Genomic DNA, 13900 nt, shown 5'->3' on the forward strand with positions numbered 1-13900 from the left:
GCCGCCACCTTGCTCTCTTCCTTCCCTCTTCAATTTCGAAATTCTTAGTGTTAGAGTAGTGCCCAGACACAGCAAGTGATACCTCAATCATAGTGAGGAAGATCGTGAAGAAGGACTTTCAGCAAGAAGGAGTTTCAGCACTAAAGAATCAGAGAAAGAGATCCAGGTTCAGATATTGATAATGCTCTGCTACAGAAAGGAATCAAGGGCTAGATCTGAACAGAAGGAGTCATTATATTCCGCTGCACCCAATGTAAGGTTTACTAAACTTTATATGTGTTTATTTCATCGTTTTAGAAAGTTCATATTTAGGGTGTTAATCAACATACATGTGAGTAGATCTAAGATCCTGGTAAAATAATTTCCAACAAATATAAGTTGTACTGTTCTTAGCAAAGCTTTGTTATAAGAATTTCTCAAACTCTTTACAAATAGAATGAGTTAGGGGTGTACGTTGGTTTGGTCGCTTAATACTATATTTTATTCAATCTAAAGTAAAGATTGATACTAAAAAAAACTGCTACTTTTAGTGGCAACCTTTTAGTCACAATATAAATTTTTTGTGTCACAACAAAAAGTTACTTGTGACTAAAACATAGTATTTAGTTACAAGTTGTCACTAATTCAGTTTTAGTCACAACAAAAATTGTGACTAAAACTACATTTAGTCACAAAAAATTGTAATTTTTGTGACTAATACTTTTAGCCAGGAACCTTTTAGTCACAACACTATAATGATAATTTATAATTAGCCACAAATTTTTTATCTTTAGTCACAAATTTTATTGTGACTAAGAGTAAAAATTTTTGTAGTGCGAGTTACAAAAATTGAAGTGTAATCCATCCAATTAAGAACAAAAAAAATTAGTAACCCGCCTAATCAATTGTTCGGTTTGGTCGGGTAAAGGCTATTTAACAATTTTTCCCCTCGAACTTTGACATGTACTAAATCATGCCCCCTGAACTTTTTTGGCCGTTAAAAATTCCCCTTGAACTATTGAGATTGTTAAATTTATGGACTTTTGTCTAATTTCATTCAATTTTACTGTTTCAGGTACTAAATCATGCTCCCCAGACTTTGATATCTACCAAATCATGCCCCTCAAACTTTTATATGTATTAAATCATGCCCCCTGAACTTTCATCCATATTAGAATTTTTTTACTAAAATTAGATAAAAATCTTTAAATTTAACAATGTTAATAGTTCAGGGGGAATTTTTAACAGCCAAAAAAGTTCAGGGGGCATGATTTAGTACATGTCAAAGTTCGGGGGGAAAAATTGCTAATTAGCCGTCGGATACATTCACTCAAACTGAACAAATATTTTTTTTTTTCACATTTAATTGTTATATTTTAGTTAATTGTGATAATGAGACTAATATGTATAAATGTATATTGAATTCAAAGTTCAAATCAACAACTATGAAAGAAACATAGTAGTTTGAACTTTATATTTTTTTAAACATGTATATAAATTATATTATATATAAATATATGTAGTAAAAATATATAAATTTAATTAGGTTGATCGAGTTAGTTCGGGTTAATTAGGCAGTATATTTTCGTTTGATTTTTCTCTTTGTATTTTTTATCAAGTTATCTCACTTTGCTTTAGGCAAGTTATTCAGGTTGGGCAGTTTACAAAAATTTATATACACCCCTAGAATGAGGGGCTATTTATATGAGCTATATTGGCCCTATGATACAAGTATCCTATGGTACGAGGCTATTTATAGTAGTACATTGGTATGTATCATGTGACAAGAGATGCAAATAGTAGTGGTCTTGAGGTAGTAGCAATACAGTGTCAACTTATATTGATGTGTGAGGGTAGTACCTCCACTTTTTGTACCACTTATTCCCCTTTGTATTGCCATTATGGAGCTATAGGAGTTTGTAGGTTAGGTGTGCTGGAATTTATTTTACAAGTATCTTAATTTACTAACATGTATGCTTAATTATCACATAAATAATCTAACATCTAAAAATATGAAAGTATTAAAACGACAAATCACTACTAAAAAAGTAGATTTCCCGATAATTTTAAATAATCAAGTAATGTGTTATTGCCATGCTCTATAATCGTCACCTATTTGACTATCGTAAAACTGGATAGAAATGCAATGGTTGAAAGAAGTTGGCAAAAAAAATTCTCGACAATTCAAAATCGTCGGCAATAGTGTTATTTCTGACGATTTCAAACCATCAGCTACACAAAAAAAATTAAAAAAAAATATTCAAATCTAATTAGATAATCTTAGATCTACAACAATAATAATCTCAGTAATCTCAACCCAAAAATAACAATCTCAATAATCTAAATTATGATCCAAAATTAAATCAAATAATCTCCACAACGTCCAGATCTACTCCATATGCTTCAGCTTTGGCAATCTCCTAACAATGGAGGAACAATGACGAAAAAGAGAGAGAAAGTCAAGGTTGACGTTTTCTGGAGTGGTGAACATTATGTGGAGGTCCATTGGGACCTAGGATGGCTGGAACAAGGTCGGGTGGTCTGGCCATGATGGTGTGATAGCGAAAGACAAAAATGGACAAAGACACGTAGAGAGAGGTGAGTTGCCAGACTAGATAGAGAAAGGGAAGGGCTGCCGAACTTGGCAGAGAGAGGGGGGACTGTCCGACTAGGCAAAGAGAGGGATGGGCCACCAAACTTTGTATCATGGGCATAGATATGTTTTTTTTAGAGGCGGGTGTGTAGGAGTACGATTTTGAAGTTTATACTTTATAATATATAGTAAGTTGGACATGTTAGAAAATGAAAAAAGGTAATCAATACATATATGTCAAGAATTCCAGGCGGTTTGAAATTGCCAGGAATTCTATGTTTAAAAATACCATATTTCAATTTAGTAATTATTTTAAATCATTAGAATACTAAATGACAGTTTAAAACTACCAAAAATAGTCAACTATAGCCGACAGTTTTAAACACTCATGACTTACTTTTATTAGCGACAGTCCTCGAAAAAAATTGATTTGAGGACCGACAGGAATAATAGTTTTTGTAGTAGTAAATAACATATAAAAAATTAAGAATCCTTACATTGATGAATGCAGAAATAAATGACTCTTTCCATTCAATTACTTCAACATTTGGTTCCCTTTCTATAGCAGGGTATTGCCAAGTATGAACTTGGATCGCTTTCTCGAATTGACAAATACCTTTCTACATAGTCTTCCATAATAATTTGAGTACCACCTTGAATAAAGTGGGCTGATACTCAATCACTAATAAGACTGAAACTACTGAGAGAGAGAGAGAGAGATACATTTTGGAAAATTCTAGAGAGAGATGAAACTTTTTAGATCCATTTAGGAATAGGGCTTTTGTACCTCACAAAATCACTTTCCTCACCTTCAAGTCAAAGTTTTATCATAATTTATTTAGGAACTCTCTAGGATAGGATTTAGATTAGATGGGCTTTAGAAAAAGATAATGGACCCTTAAATCAAAGGCCAGGCTAAAATACACTTAAGGCCCAATACTTTTAATCTTTGCTATTTTATTTCATATAATGAAAGATTCTTATCTTTTTCTAGATATACCATTTATCTAATCTATTTATTTGAATATTAATTTTACCTGTTTAATAATTATTAAATAAAATTATAATTTAAATATATTTATTAATTAGACCCATAAATTGTCTTAATTAACAAATAAATCACTACTTCTCTTTTTTTTTTTCTCAAATTAGTCCAATCTTAGTGAAATTTCTTAAATAAGACATCGTCTATTTTAGAATTCTAATTGACTTATTAAATTAATTAATTGAGTACAATGTAGTATTATCTCAGATAATGTGAGGACCATGTGCCTAGAAAATCAAGTTCCCAATAAGTAGATCTAAAATTTACTAAGTAAATTTCTTGACATATTAATTCCTCTTGACTCTACTATAGATTCAGAATTGTACTCTTGATCACATAGAATACTCTCTACACCAAATACAGATACGCTATAATTATTCATTATTTCAATTTAAATAATCAATGATCATCTATAGACGGTTTATATCGAGTAGGGACAAATTTATCATTTTACCCTTCAATGTATTTTATCCTTATAATACTTAGCTCCTTGTAAATGATATTTTAGTAGATTATAATTACTAAAATAAGTACTCCACCATTTAACTCATTTAGCCAAGCTCTAAGGAAACTTTCATTTATAAAATACTTACATATTTATAGAAGTTATAGATTACATATCTATGATTAACGCTCTCACTCAATTTTACTACCGAGCTCCCAAAATATAAGTATGGACTAGTCCTACATGTAAGCAAGCAACGAACAAATCTATGAACCTATATAGTAAAATTAAGCTAAAGTTTAACTATCTTAGGATTGAGATCAATTAAGTGATATTGACTTTGAAAAGATATAACGAAAAGTTTATAATATCTTTTCCATTGTAAATATCGGTTGCTATACTCGAAATTCGGTTACCATTTCAGTGGAGGACACGTGTCCAGATTAAGGGAATATGGATCGATGGAATCACTTTAGATGGAATAACTCATTAATTGCTTAAGTAGCAGAGTATATTTGCAACTCCCTGACTATAAGGTCTTATGCGATGAAAAGATATACAAACTGTTGTTTAGCGTATTAACGAGAAACCATATGCCATTGAATGCATAAAACGAGGCATCAACTCTGTTACATCTGGGAAGACAAAAGCGACGCATATCAACTGTGAAAACACTTAGTGTAAAATGCAAAAATTAAGTACAACAGTTAAGTGGACTCGAGATATAATAAGCAAGGTGCCTATCTCGCTAGAGGAAGGCTCATTCCTGTAACTTCCCCCAGTTAACTTCAAACATCTTTTCAGTGAGATTTACAAGTCAGAAGCTAACGTTTAAATGTCTACCGAGGAACTCTATGTTAATAAGAGCAGCGGTTAGGAAGCATTAAGTCTTCAAACAAAGAGACAGCAAGGTGTACATCATCGACCTCGGGAAGATAAAGGAGAAAAGCTTCAGATCGCTATCAAGGCCATCAGAACCAAGTTCCTATCGAGATATCCCAGAACGCTACAATTAAAGACGTGTTTAATTGCACGATCATTTTTAACCCTGTAAAAGCAGGAAAATCATAGCTGTGTGATTTTCAAATAATAACTGCAATTATACTGCGTGATATGTAATTAAACCCCATGATTTTAGGGAAAAAATGTTGTCAAAATTACAGCCAACTTTGTAATTAATTTCCTACTATGTGACTATAAATAGTGGCAAGTAAGATCAAAAAAGACGACGAAAAAATCATACAGAAAAAAGCCCTGAAAAACTATCAGAAATCTAATAAGATTGACTTGTAGACTATGCAGAATTTTAACTGCAAAACCACGTAAAAAATCCCTTGTGTTCATATCTCTTACTTCATTGCTTTCATTTTTTCTGTGTGAAATTATCACTATTAGGCTCAAATTTTGGTTAACGAAAATTTGCGTTAACAGTTTGGTGCTTTCATTGAGAGCCTTTGTGAAAAAGCTCGGAAAAAGCCCTCCTTTCTTTTGAAGAAAAATCATCTCCTTTATGGCTGAAAACCCAGAAAATGTTGATACACCACATGAGGAAACTCAAAATCAATCTGGGAAAGATCCCATAAGCTCCAGAAGGTCTACCAACCCACAGTCCAGATGGACTACCATTCCAGGAGGACTCAACCTGAGGGTGGCCTCAGCACTTGGACAACACATTCCCAGAGGACCCAACCTAACGTTAGTCCTAGTACGCGAACAACACGCTCGAGGAGAACTCAGCGTGGGAATGGCCAGAAGCCTATAATGAGGGATGAAGAGCCCAATCATGGAGGCACTCAGCCTATGGGAGAAGATACTTATGAAATGGAAAACTATTGCCTTAGACGCCGTTTAGAAGAGGCACAGCGGCGGAATGCTGAACTAGAGCGTGATGTAGTTGCGACTAGGGCGGCACAAGGGACTAACACTCAAAATCAACCTGAACCTGGAGTGAGAAGACCACGAGGCAGGCGTCGTGGGTCGCGACCCAGGAGACAGGAAAATGCCCGGGAAGAACAACCTAGGGAAAATGAGATACCCCCTGAAAATCAGAATGATCAGCCAAAACCCTCTCACGGAAATGAGAATGGGAGGCAACCAGAAACTGATGAACGAGACATTCGTCATGAAAATGAGGAGGATCTTGGGACTCATCCTGGAGATCTAAGGTCACCTGTGAGAAATCACCAGTGTTCTTCCTGAACTCATAGAGAGAGGGCTCGTACAGACCCTAATGGGGCAAATACAACAAATCACACTCAGGGGGACAGAACGGAGCGTGAAGAAGCAAGTGTGACCTCGGGATGCTCAAGGACCCACAATCGATCAACTCGAAGAGGAGAAAATAATTGACGAGCTAATGATCGAGAAAACATGGGTACCAGTAAATCCGCGAGTCACTCAAGGACAAAGTCCATGAGTAAAATGAGGTTTGTCAGTAATTACTCCCAACCGGATCTGCAAGAGCACTTGAATCGAAAGAAACCTGACCTTCGCCAATAACATGGTCCAAAGCAAGAGGATCCTATCCAATTGCGAAGAGACGAGTTGGTGCACACGTTCAGGAGATATCAAGTGGGGGAATTAGGGAGACAATCTTGATAAGACTCAGACAAGGAGCTTAAGCCGTATCACCCATATATCATGAATACCCCTTTCCCTTCGGGATTTCAAAACCCGCATGTCTCATCGTATGACGGAACCACGAATCTGATCTTGTATTTGAACAACTTTAACACAATAATGCAAGCAAGTAATGTGACAAACAATTTATGCTGTATCTTGTTCCCTACCTCGCTTGTTGGAGCAGCAAGCAGCTGATTTAACAAGTTTACTCACCATTCAATAACATCCTGGGAACAGCTGTCTAGGGATTTCAAGAAACAGTTCCAGGCTGCAAGGGATAGACGACCCGAAGCGGCCTCGCTAACCAATATAAAGCTACGAATCGGTGAGGCACTTAAGGCATACTTAATTCGTTTTAGCACGGCTGCCGCTAGGGTTAGAAATTTGGATGATAGTACACAACTTATAGCCCTTTAGGCAGAAATCTATACAAATCAAAAGACACTACCACATTTTTTTTAATCTATGGCATTTGTATCTTGTTCATAGTGGATTTGACAAGATCAATCTCTGCAAAGAGTTAATATGCCTATATCCACTGAAAGTAGTTCATCTCATTCGCAGATTGATGTACATTCAGGGGTGGACATGAGATTTTCGTTGTATTCTTAAAACGATCACTCTAGATTATACATTTTAGCAAGAAATTTGAAATGTTTGAAAAATTTCATTAATTTCTAGCAATGGTTAAAACCATTAAGGTACGTGGTTAAAGATCTTGCGAACTGATAGGGGTGGAGAAATAGTTAGTAGATATGCAGTTCAAAGATCATTAAATTGATTTTTGAATTATATCCAAACTTACTTCCCCAGAAATTTCGAGTTGCATGTTGATGATTAGTTACAAGTTGTTGCCTAAATCCTTCTATGGTAATACAATTTCAGAATGATGTAATGGTTGGGTACTTAATGTAAATCATTACTAGATTCATGGATGACCTAATCAAAATCTTAAGAAAAGCTAGAACTGTTAATCATGGTTTGTTAGCTATTTTAAGTGATTAGGGGTGGACCATCCCATTGTCAATCGATAAGAAAGTGTTTGTTCAAACAAATACTACTTTTCTAAAAAAATGACTAAGTCTGAAAAACAAGTAGCAAATAAAGGAGATATTTAATTCTTGATTCCAAAAGTGTTCTATCATCTTATATAACATATGATGATCCCACTGCCACTGTTGTCTTGTCACAACCCAAGAGATCAATATCATTTAGTTTTCTTAGACATAATTCACGGTGCCTTGTCGTAGTGGGAGAGTTTCTAGGAACTCACCTTCTTATGACTTGGGAGACACTAGTGATTAAAATCCATTGTGAGTTTAAACAAGTAATGGATTGTCAAGATAAGAAACTAAGAAGAAAGCCAATAGAACTATGGTTTAATCCATTCACATGGAGTAACCTAAAGTTTTCTATTACAAGGACATAAAAGGAAATTTTCGTTTATAAGTCCATTCAATGGACTTAACAAAACTTCCTGTTCCTAGTATTATAGGTTTGAGTTTATCTAAACCTATGGCTTGTGGTATACCTGGTAATTACTTACTCTAATGCAAGCAACTTATTTTAGTAAGATGCTGAAGCACTTTCTTTCTAATGGAAATCTATAGAAGCTTCACAACTTCTTAGGTATAGATTTTATTTATCTAAGGAAAAGTCTTAACTATTCCAGAAAAGATAAAGCCATGAAAGAATTTCTTATATCAACAGTGAGAGGTCTTAGATATGCTTTTGTATGCCTTAGACCAGACACCTGCTGTTGAGTGGGAGTAATGAGTAGGTATCAGATTAATCTAGGAGAAGAACATTGGAAGACAATCAAGTAAATCTCATGATTAAGAAGAGAAACTATATGTTAGTCTATAAGAGTGTGTTTAAAACTCTTAGACAACACCACATCAGATTTCGAAATTTGCCTATGTGCTAGTAAATATTTCTGATAAGATGGTGGTTACTCTGGGGGTGGAATAGTGATTTTGGAGAAGTGTAAAAACCTATCTGAAGTCTCTAGGTCTACCAGAGAGGGATTGAATGTTAAGGTTGCAGGAAAGGTACTTATTCAGTCTAAGGAAAGTTCTATACATTTTTGGCATCATTCCAAATTGCCTTAAACTACTAGTGTTAATTTCCTGATTAACCAAAAGTAGTTGCCAAAGATATAGAATCCAGTATCCCAAGAGAGTAGACATATAGAGAGGAATTTCACATTATCAATGATTTTGTGATTAAAGGAAGAGTAATAGTGGAGAAAAGGTTGTGGTTAATTCAACCTTTCAGATCCTATTACGAGGAGGTTACTACTACTACACTTGATTTGTATATCAAGGTGTTGAGATTATTTGAAACGCACTTTTTGTTTTTTATTAGTGCAAGCGGGATTTTGTTGGGGTTTATGCCCTAAATAAAACTCATTTCAATATAATCAGATTTACTTATTAATATAGATCAGAAATAACATTTAATGTTGCATGGTTACCATGATTTATTTCATGATTATATGTACATAATGTATAGATTCATCTGAAACCCTTTTCACATACTTGATCCTGTTTATTGTGCCGTCAACACATTGGAAAGTAAACATGACTATGTGAATAAAGTTTCCTAAATTTATCAGACACAGGGTTTTACTAATATGATAATCTACAACAAGAGTTTACTTGTATTTGGAGAAATACTATGTTCTTTCCAGAACATTGGTTAAAGTAAAGCTCAGGTTGGATGCATGGAGTATGCATCGGAAGGGACCGATATTGAACTTTGACTTAGATTTAATTAAACTTACCGTAAAATCTATTCAAGTCAATATCGCTAAGTTGATCCTAGATCAAATGATCTTAATCCTGTTATGATTAGGCTCAATCTTGAAAGGCTATTCGTGTTCTTTAATTTGTTAGTTAAGCCTACTTTTAGGTCAGGGTGATACGTACATTTTGGGAACACGGTAGTGCAATTGAGTGGGAGCGCTAGCATAAACATGGAATCTATAGCTTCTATCTGGCGAATAGTAAGCAAAGGATGATCACCTTCGAGCTTGACCAAACGAAAATAAATGGTGGAGATCTCATTTCACATAAGCTGAAATATCATTTATACAGGGTCAAGTGTTTTAAGGATAAAATACATAGTAGGGTGTTACGGTAATTTAATCCCTTTACTGTGTAGATCATTCATATAGAGGATCATTGATCACATTAGGATTATAACAATGGATAACTAATGATGTGTCTATATGGTGGAACATATAGAGCATTCTATATACTGAGAGTGCAATTCTAAGTTCTATGCGTGGATTCAACGAAGAATTAATAAGTTAGTGAATTGTAGTAATAAATTCTTGATCTACTTATTGGAAGCTCGGTTATATAGACCCATGGTCCCCCCACTAGTTGAGATAATATTGCTTGTAAGACTCATGTAATTGGTTTTGATTAATCAATTATAATTCTCAAATTAGACTATGTCTATTTGTGAAATTTTCACTAAGTAAGGGCGAAATTGTAAAGAAAGAGTTTTAGGGGCATATTTGTTAATTATGATACTTTGTATGGTTCAATTAATAAATATGATAAATGACAATATTATTTAATAATTATTTATAGTTATGAAATAGTTAGAATTGACATTTAAATGGTTGAATTTGAAAATTGGCGTTTTTGAGAAAATCAGATGCAGAAATGATAAAACTGCAAAATTGCAAAAAGTGAGGCCCAAATCCACTATTATAGGGCCAGCCACTTTTGTAGGAAATTTAAACTGATATTTTCATTATTTTAATGTCAAATAATTCAAACCTAACCCTAGTGGAATGCTATAAATAGATAGTGAAGGCTTCAGGAAAATTACACTTAAATTTTCTATTTTTCCTTCAGAGAAAAACCTGAGCCTTTCTCTCTCCCTATCTTTAGCTACCACTTCTTCTTTCTCTTCCCTCTTGAAGTTTGAAATCCTTAGTGTATGAGTAGTGCCCACACACAGCATGTGATACCTCAATCATTGTGAGGAAGATCGTGAAGAAAGATCATCAGCAAAGGAGATTCAGCATCAAGGATTCAGAGAAAGAGATCCAGGTTCAGATCTTGATAATACTCTGCTACAGAAAGGATTCAAGGGTTAGAGATCTGAACGGAAGGAGTCATTTAATTCTGCTGCACCCAATGTAAGGTTTCCTAAACTTTATATGTGTTTAATTTATCGTTTTAGAAAGTTCTTATTTAGGATGTTAATAAACATACATGTGAGTAGATCTAAGATCCTGGTGAAATAATTTCCAACAGTACGTGCTAGTGTAAACTATTTATACCGAGCTTAATGAAACTTGGGAGAATATTTACCTCGCACATGAGCAAAATGTTACGTTCGACAAGCTCAAGTCCATGAGGAATGCGAGGAACAAAAGAGATCCTAACAGGTATTGTAAATTCCATAAGGATATTGGGCATACGACCAATAAATGTCACCAATTGAGATGAGATAGAAAGTCTCATCGCTCGAAGTCACTTCAAACAGTACGTGAAGAGAAAGGGCCATGGACACAACCAACCTAGTTTGCCTAATAACCCAAACAACCAAGGGTGACAACCTCTTCCTGTTGAAGGAGAGGACATCCTGGTTATTTCGGGGGGGCCACATATCGCAGAGGAGAGCAATAACGCCCAAAAAAGATATGTAAAAGGATAAAGAACGAGCAGTCAGCATTCGCCCCAAAACCTTCTAACAAGGTGAAAACTAAGGAACCTCCAATCATATTCACGGAGGAAGACGAGAAGAATGTGAGATATCCTCACGTCGATCTGTTGGTCATTACTATTCAACTCGCCAATAAAAGAATAAAGAGGGTGTTAATAGACAACGGAAGCTCAATAAACATCCTTTATAAGGAAACGCTAAGGAAGATGGGGCTCAAAAAAGCTAAATTGAGGCCTTTTATGGTAGATCTTTGTGGCTTCACTAGAGACAGCATTGCCAGTCTAGGCATAATTGAGCTCGCATTAACCTTGGGCGAGGCACCCCTATCCGCCACAATTATGCAAGACTTCCTAGTTGTCGACCTCCCATCGACTTACAACATACTGTTGGGATGTCCAACATTGATCAGACTAGGGGCAGTTAGTTCGATCAAGGCCCTACACTTGAAGTTCCAAACACCAGAAGGTGTGGGAGTGGTGCGGGGTGACCAGATGCTGGCTCGCTATTGCTATCGCATAGAGTTGCAGCATAGGGAAGCCGGTCACCAGTTAATGGCGATCTTGGCAGAGGAAAGTGAAAGGAAGGACGAAGATCTTGACCCTCAAGTTCAAGAGGAAAGAAACCTATTTAAACCAATTGAAGAATTGGAAGAAGTTATTCTCAGCCAAGGAAATCCCACAAAGTGTGTATACGTTGGGAAGAACCCGGACGAGCAACTCAAATAGCAGCTAATAATTTTCTTAAGGGCGAACTAGGATCAATTCCCCTGGAGCCATGGAGATATGATAGGGATCGACCCTAACATTATCTGCCATCATTTAAATATTGATCCAAACTACCCAGCGAAGAGACATAAAAGGAGACCGTTGGATTCCGAGTGACAAGGGGCACTAAAACAGGAAGTGGACAAGTTATTAGTCAATGACTTTATACGCGATGTATTTTATCCCTCGTGGATAGCTAATCCTATTCTCATCCCAAAGCCTAACGGCACTTGGAGAACTTGTATTGATTTTTCTGATCTGAATAAGGCGTGCCAAAAAGATTTTATTCCACTACCCAGGATCGACCAGTTAGTGGATCCAACTGTTGGGCACGAGCTTTTGTCATTTATGGATGCATATTCTGGATATAACCAGATAAAAATGCATGTCCCAGATCAACAGCATACAAGCTTTGTGACCAACATGGGACTCTATTATTATGAAGTCATGCCGTTTGCGCTGAAGAATGCTGGGGAAACATATTAGTGATTGAATGAAATGTTCACAAACTAGATCGAGCGGAACATGGAGGTTTACGTCGATGATATGTTGGTAAAATCTAGAAAAAGTGGGGATCATACCACAGACCTCGTAGAATGCTTCAAAATATTAAAGAAGTATAACATGAAGTTAAACCCAAAAAAATGTTCCTTTGGAGTCTCCTCAAGAAATTTTTGGGATTCATAGTCAACGCGAGGGGTATCGAAGCGAATCCCGAGAACATCAAGGCATTAATAGACATGCCATCCTCGACAAAACCTAGGGAAGTACAAGCCCTGACAGGAAGGATGGATACACTTAACAGATTGTTTTCGAAGTCAACTAATAAGTGTGTGCCATTCTTCAATGTATTGCGAGACAACAAGAACTTCGAGTGGACAAAAGAGTGTGAAGAGGCCTTTTTGAACATAAAAAGGCATCTAGCGACGCCTCTAGTTTTGGCAAAACCAATAACTAGAGAGACGCTACTTCTCTATTTGGCTATCTCGGAAGATGAGATTAGTGTAGCTATAGTACGAGAAGAGGGTAAGCACCAACAACCTATTTACTACGTAAGTAAAAGGTTACTAGGGGCAGAGTCTAGATATCCCCCTCTTGAGAAACTCGCTTTGTGCCTAGTCCATGCGTCTTGCAAACTACGACCGTACTTTCAGGAACACCCCATAAAAGTGTTAACTGATCAGCCTTTGACATAAGTTTTATCAAAACCAGATGCTTCTGGAAGGTTGATAAAATGCTCAATCGAACTAGGGTAGTTCGACATAACATACCACCCTGCAACATGCATCAAGGGCCAAGCCTTGGCTAACTTCTTAATAGAAGGTGTAACTCCAAAAGAAATTCTTCCTATACACGAAGAAGCGGAAAAATGGAAGTTATACGTGGATGGTGCATCCAACGAGCAAGGTTTGGGTGCACGGGTAGTATTAATATCACCAGAAGGCTTTAAGTTTCACTATGCTTTGAGATTTCAATTTGACGCATCAAATAACGAGGCTGAGTATGAAGCCTTGATTGCTGGCTTAAAGATAGCCGAAGCATTGAAAATCAAAAACCTCATTTGCCATAGTGATTCACTGCTAATTGTAAACCAGATCCTCGGGAATTACCAGGCTAAAGGCTTAAAAATGGCAAAGTATTTAGAGAAGGTTCGAAAGAACTTGGAAAGATTCGATTACTTTAAAATCGAACAAATTCTGAGAGAACAAAACTCCAACACCGATGCCTTAGCAAAGCTGGCCTCGCAGAACGACTTGGACGAG

This window comes from Cannabis sativa, chromosome 2 (assembly GCF_029168945.1).
Source record: "Cannabis sativa cultivar Pink pepper isolate KNU-18-1 chromosome 2, ASM2916894v1, whole genome shotgun sequence".
Taxonomy (NCBI): Eukaryota; Viridiplantae; Streptophyta; class Magnoliopsida; order Rosales; family Cannabaceae; genus Cannabis; species Cannabis sativa.